Source organism: Bombus huntii, chromosome 6 (genome assembly GCF_024542735.1).
Source record: "Bombus huntii isolate Logan2020A chromosome 6, iyBomHunt1.1, whole genome shotgun sequence".
NCBI classification, from domain to species: domain Eukaryota; kingdom Metazoa; phylum Arthropoda; class Insecta; order Hymenoptera; family Apidae; genus Bombus; species Bombus huntii.
In genome coordinates, this window is record NC_066243.1 from 10,027,610 (window position 1) to 10,041,850 (window position 14,241).

General features: G+C 43.2%; 1 protein-coding gene across 3 annotated transcripts in view; it reads left to right on the top strand.

Moving 5' to 3' along the window:
* Positions 1-14,241, top strand: part of LOC126866422 (uncharacterized) — a 211,985-nt gene that overhangs the window by 150,434 nt on the left and 47,310 nt on the right. The window lies entirely within an intron of this gene.

The window sequence follows — 14,241 nt, forward strand, 5'->3', positions numbered from 1 at the left end:
ATCCCAGCGCTGACAATAGGAATCTCGTAACTAAAACTGGCAACGAAGGTTTCCGTAAAACAGTTCGAAACTTTACAGCAACCAACGATCTCGCGAGCAAAAAAGAAAATATGGAGGTAAAGCGTCAGACGTACACAGAGTAAATAGTTGGTTCGTCTGGTCGACCAGAAAGAGAGATAGCAAGAGAGAGAGAGAGAGAGAGAGAGAATAAACGCTGCGAGGTAAATGCAGTGGCGCGCGGCTGCAAGGAATTGCGGGTTCGGGTCGCTTAATTTAAGCCGCGGAAAAGAATCCCCCCAGTCGTGTCTGTAATTTGGTTAATTTAATTAACAACGGGTTAATTGCTGGCGCGGCGCGGCCGCTCGTTTCCCTTTCCTCTGTCCGTTCCACCGGCGTTCTTTTGTCATCCTGGCACGTAGCAATTTGCGGGGTCACCGCGCGGATATAAAGCGTCACGAGAACGCGAGTTAAATATCGGGTCCGGATAGCGATTCCCGGTTACTCGAACAATCGTAATTGCGCGTATTGCACACGAAGAGGGTTCAGAGAGATGGCCCGGGCTGTTAAACAAGAGCGCGAGGCGATTACGCGCTCGGCCAGGAAGACAGAGAAGCGGTTTTCTGGCTGAGCTCTCTTAAATCTGATTAAAGATACCGGCGACGGGGAAGAAGGGCGAAAAGGAAAATGGGTATTTATTGTTATCTAAGTTCAACGAAAATGAATCAGTCTTACTGTGTTTCCTTCTCGAGAATTACTACATCGCCCGCATTCGCACTCGTCCTCCTCTCTAATCGCGGAAACCGCGATACGTAGAATTTCTTCCGTGTAACGTACCATTTAAGCTAAGATAAATTTACGGGGCTAGTTAAACCTCGTCCGATTCTTTCCGATTTCGAGATGCTGCTCGTCTTGTTGGTGCTAATCGGGCATAACATTTACCACAGCTAAATCGACGATCTTATGAAAAATAAATGAAGCAATAGATCGATGTTATTAAAGTAAAAGCTTTTAACAGCGAATAAGACAAAGTATCGATAATAGATTGCATTTCATAAGTGTACATTGGTTACTTATTGGTGCTGATATATTATTTGAAATATTGGCAAGCGATTAAAAGCTATTCCGCGTACCTCTCGCAGGCGGAGATAAAACGCAATGATAGGAAAGTAAGTTCAATACATCGATTCTCTGGTTGGGGAGAGAATCGTATCTTAGCTTCGCTCGGACAAACTTTTGATTGTATTCCAATTTTCCATCCAAATACTCTTTTTCTAGAATATATCGCATGACTCGCACAAATACAACGATTCCTATCTGCCTCACACATGGGAATCACGCATCATGTACCTTCTACACCAAAAAGATTACACTTTCAATATTCCGATTCACATTCTACAATCTACATTCTACGATCCTAATACCTAATAAATAACATTTCTCACAATTTCCATTACAAACAAATACACTTTCAATACTCAAACTAGCATTCTTCAATAAATACGTAATAAATAACTATTCCTATTATCACCCGACATCATCCCCCTTTTTCCCCTCGAAACTGGGAAAAACATTTTATCGATTTCCAAAGTACACCCTAGACTGAATGTCCCATCGGTTCCAGATTCGTGCCACGAAAAACTCGAAGGAAAGTCGCTGAGGCAAGCGTCGGATCCTACGATTTCATCCTTTTGCTCTATATAGCGTAAGAACCGCGCGCAGGGCTGGAAATCGTCTTACTTTTGACACTGAAAAATATAGTTCTTGGATATATGCGTCGTCCGGACATAGGAGGCCGGATCCACTTATCAAACTGTGCCGTAGTAGGATGAGTCAGTGGCGACCCAGGGGGACGCCAGACCCCGCAGTTCATGATTGTGTCACCGATATCCGTGACCGACATTTGCAAAGCGATTAAGGGATGTGCCGCGATATACAGTCGCCGACAGAGGTTCCGCATGACAATCGTCGTTACGCGAAGAAGCCCTTCGTGCCAGGCAGATTATCGTGGAACTGAAGGAAATGGCGTTGATGGTGGGACTTGACTTTGTCAACTGAAGCGCGACGAGAACCATTGTTACGTAAATACGTAATACAACGGGACGGTTGAATCGCTTGCTTTATTAAAGTTCGTCTCATCGACGACTTAATCGACGACTCACTGTCTTCGCAGCATCGTCCCTGTGGTGTAACTTGTAGGAAATTTGGGTCGCTTGTTCGTAGCTTGTCGAAGGAAATCTGGGATATATTAGAACGAAAAAGTATAGAAAGAGGAACGGTGGAAATTTTGACAAGAGGATACAAAAAAAGATCTTTTAGATTGAAATGTAATAGTTTAGTAGAAATCAGAGGAGGGAAAGATTAATATACGAATAGAAGGATATATGTAGTAGACTCCTGAAGAATCACATTTAATTATCAACATTCTTAAATCCTGTTTCGTATGACCGATGTTAAAAAAAGAAAAAATTTTCGATAGTCTTAATACGTAAGTATCGGAACTCTACAATTCCATCTGTTTTACAAGCGGCGCCCAAATTTCACCCATTTCCTATTTAATCGACCGTTAACGCCGTCATTCAGTCACTCTCAACGGGGCCGAATTTTCACCGTTAGAAATCCCGAATTTCATCCACCATTCACACCCTTCGATTTCCCGTCTGGTCGATGAAAAATGTCACGGCAGCCAAGCGTCCCGATAACTTATGGCACGAACCGTCCCTTGGCAGTTATGGGCCGCGAACAAGCACGGTTACGCTATTGGGACCCCGGAAGCGGTCGGCTACGTCCGACCGTGACGATCGGGAACAGCAACGATAGTTTTATCGAGTAACTTCCATTCACCGCAACTCCCTTCGCGTGATGGTTGCGCTTTTTCCTGCAAAAATCCGCGAGGATCGAGTTTTCATCCCCTTGTGCTTAACACAATGGCGCTTGGGTCGTGAATGCCCGGGTCAGTATTCTTTGATCCTCTCGAACGAGATTTCCACGATGGTCCAATTTCGTCGCTTTCTTCGTTGAAACGCTTGGAAATAGGGGTGAAAGGGGTTAATTTAGACTATGAACAGAGATTTAGTATTTTTCTGGGATTTTTATATGGGAAATTTAAGTCGACGTTAATGCCGCTGGCTCGAGGGAAACTTTACTATCTTCCTCTATTATGTGGTTCTTTCTGTTAGAATATTTGGAAAATGAGGATGGAAGAGGTTAATTTGAACCACGGAAAAGGATTTAGTACTTTGCTGAGGTTTTTTCATTGGATACTTATCTCGTGAATTAGATAACATTCATGGTTGATGAATGCTATCTCTACCATTAGTACTTGACAAAATTTGATTATGTTATATGTAGTTATTATAGCATAATAATTCGACTATGTGTATCTGATATGATATAATCTAAACTATACGTAAGAAATAGATTTAGAAGTTGGAATGGAATTACAATACGCGAGAGGTCTTGTATTTCCTGCGCTATCTAGAATAATAGTAACATCAGAAACACCGATACGTGTTCGAGATGTGGGAGTACCGTGAGCTTCGTAAAGTTTGTTACGATCCAACACAAGTAGCCCGCTGCCCTTGTAGCAACGGATGTAATACGGTTATAATGTTGTACAAATGTTAATACTAAAGGATCAAACGAAACTGTCGAGTCACGGGCCGTAGTCACGGACAAAAGGATCGTGTCGTTTAGTGTACAAGGGAGAAAGCTTCCATGCGGTTATCGCGATGGAAACCCTGCTCTGCCTTCTCCTTCCCATGAATCATAAGTAACTTTGGTCCAGCAGATGTTGCTTCGATTTCAACTTCCAATGTAACTATGATCAATAATACTATAATTTTGAATGCTTTGGCAGATAATCATTTTTCAAAAATAATTTCAGATAATTAATTTTTTTACTAGTATCAATGCGATATAATTCAGCTTTAGGAGAAATGAAACAATAGAGAAAATCAAACTATAGGCAGATGCGAGATATATACCGTTAAATCAAATTTCCATGATTATACGCCTTTTCTATTCTCCAGACAGAAACCATTAACAAAACGCGAAATACTGGAACAAAAGTCAGCGCATGCGACTACAGAGAGCTATCGTTTGTTAAAGAAGCACTCTATTTGCCATCCACAATACCATTATTAAAATTCGTAATTAAACATCGCGACGGGATTATACGGTCGAAGCCTACAATGTTTCACGTTTCATGGAAACAATTTCACCCAGTTTCTCCCTCGTTGCACGTTCTCCTCGCGTATTTGTTACCGGATATATTTACAAAGTTCGGCGAAGCACGTCGTGTATAATGCGTTTTGTGCGCAACTTTGGTAACGCCGCGTTTCGTCATTTTCCGTGGCTGGTTGGGCCACCTTTCGAGAAAGCTAAAGGGAACAGCAACGACGTTGGAAAGAGGCGAGGATCGAGAGACAGGAAGGATAACACAGTGACATAGTGTCTTAATCTTGCGAAACAAGACACTGATTCGATGTAATTTTCGATAGCATAATGACAGGAGTATAGTATAGAAGAATAGTACGATGACAAAAAAAGGTAGCTATGGGTCCTCGTGTATTCGAGAATGAACTTCTCCTGGATTTTTGCCCTCGAGAACCAAGAAACTAGTAGCACGTAATTTTCGTAGGTCCACTAGAGACTTTTGCTTCGTTTTTCTCTTTTATCTTTCCGTTCGTTCTGTTGGGCTTTTTCAGGCGTTTGCCTCTGACGATCGCGGAAGCGAGCTTCGATATACCGTAAATTTTTTCACGAAAGCCTTATCATTTACAATCACGAACCATCGCGTCTATAAAAACCCGATGTCCGAGACAGACTCTCGTAAACTCACAATCGCACGACCCGGATTCTCGATTGAACCCATCCTCGCTGCTGCGAGTCAGAAAAATGAATTTTACGTTGCAGTTTCTGGCCCTTCTCCTTGGAATCAGAGTATGGTGTTGTCTGAATTTCTTGTTTCTTCGAAGTAGTCTAAAACATATGATCTATCGAGGCTCAAATTAGGACTCACGAAACCAAGGTTTTACTGTGATAATTTATAGACAACACAAGTCAATGCAATTTTGTTTAATACAGTCTGAAATTCAGATTCTCAGTACATTTTTTTATGAGAATGGTGCAATGTTAACAGTATAACCGGTGCATTTTTGATGTTTTGAATAATATAGTCTTCTTCCTTGCGTTATATAGTTTTGTAGATATTCAAATTTGGCCTTGTTATTAGACCGATCAGTAGTCTTAAGTCGAAATAGCGAGGGCAGAATCGAAGAACGTATTTACAAGAATAAGAGGGTTAACAAACAATTTAAATTTCACACGTATTGTTAAAATTGGATCACCACGTCCAGCAACATAACTCACCTCTAACTACATTTCGAAAGAACTCGTGTAACATTCCAAACGCGAAATCCTCGGTCCAAATGGTAGTCCGTAAGATAATCATCAGACAGTTAATCCAACCTACTGGACGAACTCGACGGGGCGCTGCATCCTGGCGTTCAGATCTACTCCGACGATTAACACGCTGACAAAGGCTCGTGCACTGTGGATGAGAATGGATCGTCGCCGAGGAATGTCGACGTGGAGGTTTATTCGTTCGAAATGAGATCGGAATCCCTGGTGACCCGTGGCTGAACCATGTTTCGAGAGACGAAAAGTCGCGAGGGAATCGAGCTAACATTCCAGATATTTTCACCTGCGTCGCGTCAGGTGTGTCCGGTGAACGGGCAAGAATCTCAGAGGGACACGCGAAGCCGCTTAAGATCGGTTAAGCCGCTTACCAAAGCAGACTACGTTTCCAGAAACTCAGACTTACAAAGCGTAGGCGTGTACATACACCTTGGCGAACTGCGCTAGGCTACGCTTTTCGACATTTTTACGTGAAAATGCTGGAGTTGATGGGCTGGCACGCTCGCGAAACGCGGATATGTAAATACTTTTCCTGATACCGAGACGGCTTACGCGATTTTCCGGGCAGAGACGAGGGACTGCTAACCCTTCCTCACTGGGTCTATGCGCGCACCGTGAATTCGTTTACGGTAAACCGACGCAGATGTCGCGTCGTGGCAAAATTTGCAGAGTTGAAGTCGTGGTGAAAATTACAGAGCTAAGCCAAAGAAATGATTCAAACGAGTGTCTTAATGCTTAGAAACAGCCTCATTCATAAATTCCTCGTAGAAAATGTCTCTTAAAAAACGTTATCTTCCACGGCCATTTCTATCCCCCAAAAACCCCGAAAAATGATTTCCACGAATAATCCGCTGTATTATTGGAAGCCCAAAAAGCTCTACTTTCGATCGACTACAATTCCACCGGATCGAAACAAACTTCCATTCTAAGAGACACGGAACGTAACGCGGAAGCGTGTGATATAAAGCATAGGAAAGGGAATAGCGGAAAGAGCAAAGGTAGGAAGGGTAGGTGGAAGGTAAATGAATGGAATCTCCTGATGAGGGCCGGAGTGGTACTCGTGGCTGACATTCATTTTCCGGCTCTCCTTGACGCCGCGTACCCTTCGTCGTAGGAAGCTGGGCTACAAAACACCGAGTGTCGCGAGTTCCCCTCTCTTTTTTTCCTGGTTTCTTTCCACACCATCCTGTGTCCCGTGGACACTCTCATTTCGCCACTCTTTCCAGGAATCCGAGCAACGTGAAAGGAGCAGATATCAGGGCAAAGGGAAGAGAACAACGACGAAACAGAGCGCAGGCAAATTGTCGGTCTTTTCAGCATCGGTTAGGGTGGAAGTGCACGCGACATAATGGAACAGGGGAGGTTGGAGTAGCCGCGGAGAAAAAAGGGCTGTTGCTGTCCGCCCACTGGCCGTCGTTCCCTGATGCTATTCGTGTCAGTCAGTTAGTCTTATCTGCCGCGACTGTCGATCTGGAATGAAAAGATACGGGGATACAATGGCGACCTTTCCCCGTGAAAAGCAGTTGGCCACGCGGTGAATAAGAACATCCTCCTGCCACGAATTAATCCGATTCGTCGATGCTTCGTGACAGACTGACCTAGGGAAGTGTGCTTCACTTGCTGTACAAAAGAGTAGTCTTGGAATATTTCAATAGGAAACGCCTGGCCATGACGTTTGGACTCCAGTTAGATCGAAGATTAGCACGCTCCGGCCCGAATGTACCATTGCTGATATTTCCAACATATATGGACATACATTACCATAATATTATGCCCTGTCGTATATGAACGGTTGGAAAATATGGACAAATAACGCGTGGTAGTAAACAAATTACAAATGCATACAAACAAATTGAATATGAAATCGACACTGAAAGTATAAGCAGTAATAAATATGCTGTTATATTATACGATATGATATCGTATATGTACATAACATGCATGTGTAGCCTGATTGAAAAATCGCGTAAAAGAGATAGACGATAGGGAAGATATTAAATTTCTACGCACGAAGTTAAATAGAGTTTGTTCTTTTAATTTGATCTTTTAATTTTTTAACTATTTCGCCGATTCATAGAAATTTCTAACAAAAGTACAAAGAAGCGTAATCTCGAAATCTTTTTCAAATTCCTTTCTTTTTTAATTTTAACGACTCGAACTACTTGAACGTCTTTCACAATTCAATGATTCGTTCAAAAATCTTCCACGCCTCAACTATACTGTACTCTCCCAGATTTAGAGATTTCATACACATAATATCGAAGCTCCTCTAATTTAATGTTCATCGATCCTGCTATTTTTATTTCTAAGAAATTTTTTAACAAATTTCCTTGATTTTACAGCGCATCGTATGTGTGTTTACTAATCTGTTTAGAGTATATCGAGCGTAAAGCGTTTGATGGCAACGCGGCGGGCCACGGTGCTGGGGGGGTTGCCGTCTCGTGGCGCAACAACGACGCATGGCCCTCCTCTGTCTAGGGCGTTTGTGTGTACGTTTCCCTCGGGTAAACGTCATTTTCTTGAGATGTGTATAGAAGTCTCCCGCGAATGCACGTTGAAACATTTCATACTGAAGTAACTCTCTCTCCTTCACCTCCTAAAACCACCGCATGTAAACAGCTTGTTGGGCCACTTCAGCATTAGCCAATGTTAATAAGGAGCCAACATGCGCGAACTGCAGCGCTGAAAAATAGTATTCGGGGATTTAGGAGCTTACCACGCTTCCCTACCTTTGCTTAGCGGTCTCACAGAATTTCAACTTTACGCTGTCTAATAATTTTCTGCCATGTGGTCATACGTTCCCCCGACTACGTGAAAAGAGAACCGCTTTACATAGATCCACCCTTCTCTCGACTTAATTACCTCACAAACGACATACTTCATCCTTTAAAAAGTACTCGAATGTTCAACGTTTACGAAATTTGTTCGTAGGAATGTGTAATTATTAATTGTTTGATAAATATTCTGACAACGGATAACGAATACAGCGATTATATAGTCTTATGATATGTTCAATTTTGACGACTCTTACAAATCAACGAATAATTCAGAGCTCCTTCACACCTCACTCACGCTGCATTTTTAAGAACAAAGACATATTTCTGTTACGCGTAGTGAAATTTCCACACGACAACAGACATCACAATCTACGTATACATTCTCGAAATTAACCCTCACTCAGTACCAATACGTTAACCTAAGCATAAGCTCGATTCACTATCACTTGACGCAAAATCTTCCGCATTCGTTCACGAAATTACGATGCCACACATATTCTTCGTTTCCTTCTTCGCTATATATTTCCTTTGAACTTCGAGATGAGTATCACGTCTGTGTTCGGTAGGATCGATCGAAGTCGGGATTGATCAGAGAGCAGCGGCATTTCGAGATGGCGTAATGACCAAAAGAAACACACGAAGGATTCTTTTTCGTAAGGTGAACGCGATGGAGGCTCACGTGCCTTGGATGAGCTGAAACAAGTCCAGGGTTTCGGTTGCGACGTACGGAATAAATTGGCTCGTGCGCCGATCGAAATTCTCAAGAACGAGCGGATCGGAAATGGGAATGACGTATAAAGGAGCCAGAGCACGTAGGGTCAGTTTACCGGGCCAGGCATATCCTGTACACTCTGAAGAATCTCCGGCAAATCTTGTGTATGTCCAGCTCGTCACATGACCCTGGCCAAGGCCTGCAGTTGAATACTGATCGGCCTCCTCAGAGACCCTGAAACGGTTTGTGTCCCTTTGTAAAATCAGTAGTAAACCTTTCAAACCGGCTTTTTTGCTCGAACCATCGAGAACGCAGCCAGGAGCATCCCGTGGCCCTTTATAGTCGACGTTCCTTTTTGTCGTCTTTACCATTCACGTTATGTATCCTCGAGCAGCCGAGATGCGTCCAGATCGTTACGTTTCTCCTCTCCGTTGCAAAGGATAAGAAAAAAGGCCGCGTTTTCCGCATTAACGTGCCTCCTCCGCTCTTTTACGACCAGCACGCTGGCACGGAAATAGGAAACATTTCTGTCTGACTTGTACGTATTTTTTCTTCCTTGTTTCAGATGATACTCCGGGACGAGTGAATTATATTATTTATCACAGAGAGTTGTGTCTTTGATGATTTTTCGTAATCCTCAAAGAGTCACGGTGCATCTAAGAGAGTGTCCAGTGCAGTGTCACGCTTGAAAAAATTAATTAAAATAAACTGAAATATAATGTGTCCAATAATTGTTACGTTGCTCCAATAGATTTTTGGTGCAATGTTCTTCTATCCCTTTATGTTGTGTATCCTTCTCGGTTTTTCGATCCTAAATGAGCCCTTTTCATAAATCCTTGGTTTCTGCGAAACATCTAACAATTCCAAACTTCTAGCTCGTAATATAGAAAGATTTAGCGCAACGTATAACAGCCACTTTATTTTTTGATTTCACACATATCCGTCAAATCAACCGCTGGAAGTTAAACGATATATAATGCGTAAGTACGAAAAGACCCAGCGGATAGCCACAGAAGAAAACTTCTAAACCGTAGCAATATATAACCGACCGCGAGCTATATACATATACCTGTAGCAAGATTTCCCATTGCAGTGTATCAAGCACGTTGACAGGTCGATCGAACGAAAAAGCAAGATTTCGTCGATTTCGTGTGGAAGTTGTTAAGGTTGATCGCACGTTCACTGTGTGTACCTGTTTCATCGATTCGTTTCGTGGCCGTGTACCGATCAGATAAGCCAGGTAGCCCGATCTCCACGGCAGTATCTCCCCGTGCTTCTCATCTGATTCTGACAACTTCTTTTACTCCCCCCGCTGGCTTCTTCCCGTCCCGATGTCTCTTGCATTCAGGTGGACACCATTTTCCAGCCATCCTCGTTCAACCTCTGTATTCTCTTTTCGCCCGTTCCCTTTCCATGGCATACCGATCTCGTTCATAAAAAATTCCCTCTTTCGAGTCTACCTTTCATCTCGGCACAGAATCTCTGCCGGATTACCACGTACAGCACATCTGCCTTCTAGCGTCGCGGAAATATACTTTAATTTACCGGCTGTCAAAGCGTGCCAGTTCCTTCCGAGTCCCCTTATCAGTGTCCTGTACAATTCTATCCAATCCCGCCCATTCGTGTGCCTCTTACGTCTCTTCTCTTCTCCTTCCTTTCTTTTTCTATCGTCGGTCCTTCCTTGCTTTTTGCCCTCTGTCTCTGCCACGACGACGACGACGACGACGACGACTCCTTCGCCGCACTGTCTTTTCCTCCGCGCGCTTTCCCGAAACCAACCGTCGTCCCCTGAATATAGATTTCCCTCTATATATATACAAGGTGACCCGTACAACGCAGTATCTACATCGAGGGAGATTCCACGCGCAGGGACAAGTCGAATTTGTGGAATAAAATTTGTTTGTCGGAAACTTAGTCGTCGAGGAAATCGAAGTGAACTCCGCTAATCATCAACATGAATGTCACTGTAACTTTCTTGTTTAAGTTCTCGTTGTTAAGAAAATAGAATTTGAACATGCTCAGTTAAGAATCGACCAGGTATACGCGCGCTTGACAAACGCTCAAACTCGATTTTCTCGAAAACGGAGCGTTATACGAACAAAGTTTGTTGTATATTTTCGACTTATCTATGCACTACCTTATACGGGACACCCTATATATCATATATATAGATATATCTATATACGCATAGCTAGACGCTAGCCGCCTCTCTGTCTCGCGAGTTAAAGCAGACGTCACCTAACGTCACCACGGTAATCTATTTACGTCAAGGATATCGAGATAGCTGTACCAGACGAGATTAGCTTCGATCCAACCTTCCCCTCCCTCCTGCCCTCTGTTTCCCGCCTCCACGGTCGGTTAATTTCATTTTTGGTATCGTTAGCAGCTGATCGCGCGCAAGAGGGTCTGTCTGGGCCCCAGCATCCTCCCTCTTTCTCCCATGGCCGCGATACAGTTTGTAATTTGATGGCTGCCAAGGGAATGGAATTACCGCGTCTTTGTGAACGAGACTGGCTTCAGCTTGAGAGTAAGAGTACCAGATAATTCTGAAAATGCTTCGCACCAACAGGACGTGCGTTCCTTATCTGCCGCGAATACTTGATGAGCCATTACCAAAAACCAGAAGAAGTTGGAAAGTGAGTCGCAGGAATGTGACGCAAGAGGATCAAAGTGTAAGGAGATTCTGTGCACGGAGATTTCCCAGGATTGATAAGTCAACCGGGATACCTCATCGAAGAAGCTGAATGGGATTGGGGGATGTAGACAGGGGTGGTTTTGAAATATTAAAAGGACGAGATGAAACATTTCGTTCACAGTTCAGATCGAACGGCTAATTGTTGTAAAACCATAGAAAAGATCATGGGCTTAAAACTTTAGAATTTCTAACGATTTAATAACTTAATTATGACCTTGACTTATTTCTTCGAACTTCGATCTATCCTTACACAATTTTTCACCATTATACTGTACATCCCTTATCAATCTTGTCGTCGCAGATTTCGTACAAGAATTTAGTTTGTAGTATCGAAAGTCTTCTTCCATCTTCCAAAGATCTTCCAGAAAAGCAACATTTTAAATTCCACCGCGTCGAAATTACTAAAAAAACAACATCCACAGTGCATCGTTCCTTTGGAGTAATCAGTACAGTAACGATCCCTGGAGCAACTACAACAAGTTGCAAATTTCCCTAAAAAGAAACTCGAAGAGGAACCGATAATTTAGATATCAGACTGCAGTAGACGCTCAGCGCGACTATAGCCGTTCATCGAGGGATTTCTCTCTTTTGCTGGCGCGCGCATCTAAGCCCCGAAATTCACGCTCCTGGAAGTGTCTCTCGGGCAACCGCGGCACGTTCTCCAGACAGACATTTCCTCTCGAAGCACGTAGCGTCTCGTGGCCGTGCTCGAAGAATATGCACGTTCAAGCGACATACGAGTTCCCCGAGCTGGTCTTCTCCTCTCTTCATCGGCGAATTCGCGCGAGAAGCCTCGCGAATCGCACAGCCTGCGGGCGATTTCTGTACCATAGCGATCCTCAGTAACGTTCCTTCCTTATACGCGGAAAGCTCGAGAGTCTCTGTCTTATCTGTCGCATTTCTCATCTCGATTCAAACACTTCGCCTGCCTCTCGCCTCGTTCCGCCCGCACCTCTTTCCATTTCGCTCTCAATTTCTCGTGGAAGGGTCCGTTCCTCCACGCTTCGTTCGCCTCGTTACGCTAGAACTCCTCCATTTGTCTCTTTTCAATCTCATCCCCAGCCTCTGCGACTTCCTGTCTCATAAGTTTCTTTTCTCTTCATTTTCTGCCGGTTTCTTTTCGTCAAATACTTCAAAGAAGGTATCGCGGTGGGTAAACAGTCGTTCGTCGGAAAAGACAGGCCAGCCATCGGCGAAAGGATTTGAAAGACGACATCGTTCCCGTGGCTGCGCAATCATTTCCGCGACACGATTCCGCGAAACGAGCGCGCGTTGAATGAGATCGTCCATTCTGATTCTTTGCACGAGCTGGAATAACAGCGAGATGGCATGTTTATAACGTTGATTGCGCGTGGAGGGTCGGAAAAACTGAGGACGAGAGGAGGAGCAGTGAAAAAAGAGGCGCGTGTCAGTGAAGAGATAATGGTAACGATAAAGAGAGGATGTGAGATAAGAAAGGAATCGAATGATCGCTAGAAGAACAGCTTAATCTATAGCATGTTTATAACATCGATTACGCGTAAGAAGTTTGCAAAACTAAGAAAGAGAAGAATTCTAGAAGAAGAAACGCATATGGAAGAGAAGAAATCAGAGATAAGAATGGAATCGAGTGATCGATAGAAGAACAGCTTAATTTATGGTATGTTTATGACGTTGATTATGCGTAAGAAGCTTGCAAAGCTAAGAAAGAAAAGAGCTCTGGAAGAACAGACGCGCATGGAAGAAGAGAAAACAGAGATAAGAAAGACTCGAGTGATCGATAAAGGAACAACTTGGTCGAAAATAAGCGAACCAAGGCTGTCTGTGAATCTTCCAGCTCTATCGTAGTCTATTCTCAAGGCATCCAGAATTATCTGTCCGTTTTTCAGCGGATACACGCGCGATTCCTCGCGGGGATGTAGTGAAATTGATCGCCCCCGACCCTGGTTTGTTCGTGGCATTTCGAATCGTTTGTAAATTGAAATTTAAGAGAATTGCCTTGTCTCTCCGCGAAGAAAATTAGACGATATCGTTTGAAATAGACAGAAAAAGAATAAAATTCGGAATAGAATTACAACCGAGTTAATTTACACGGATTTTTCGGTTCGATTCGGATTGAATGGGAGATCGGTTATTGCCGGAACGAAACTGAAAAGCGTGTTCAGATAGAGTAAGGCGAAGATCGAGCGAGTATAATCCTAATATTCCCTGGACCATCCATTGTCCGGATCAGGAAGTTGTTCACGGATAAAAGCACCACGACTCGCTTTTCGAGTGACTAATCACCGTGACTTAGCTCCGGCTTACTGCAACTACGCGGAGACATCATAAATTTCCAGCGATTCTCCGCGGTACAATCGTTGTCGTAGAAATTGAATATCGTATGCATCCTTGTATGGTGCGCTGTGTAACGTTTCGGCGATCTAGCGAGAAAACTGTCTGCGCCTAAGTATCAATTTCTGGTAGTTTTATGGGATTTTCTGCTAATACGAAACGTAATATTTGGTTCAATACGTTAAAATTAAATATCTCGTATATATTATAAAAAAGAAACAACTAAGTAAAATGAAAATAATTAATATAGTGATATAATGTGTAAAAGGCCTAGTTATGGGTGATAAATCAAGAATTTAGGAACATCATAAATTATTTTTTACAAC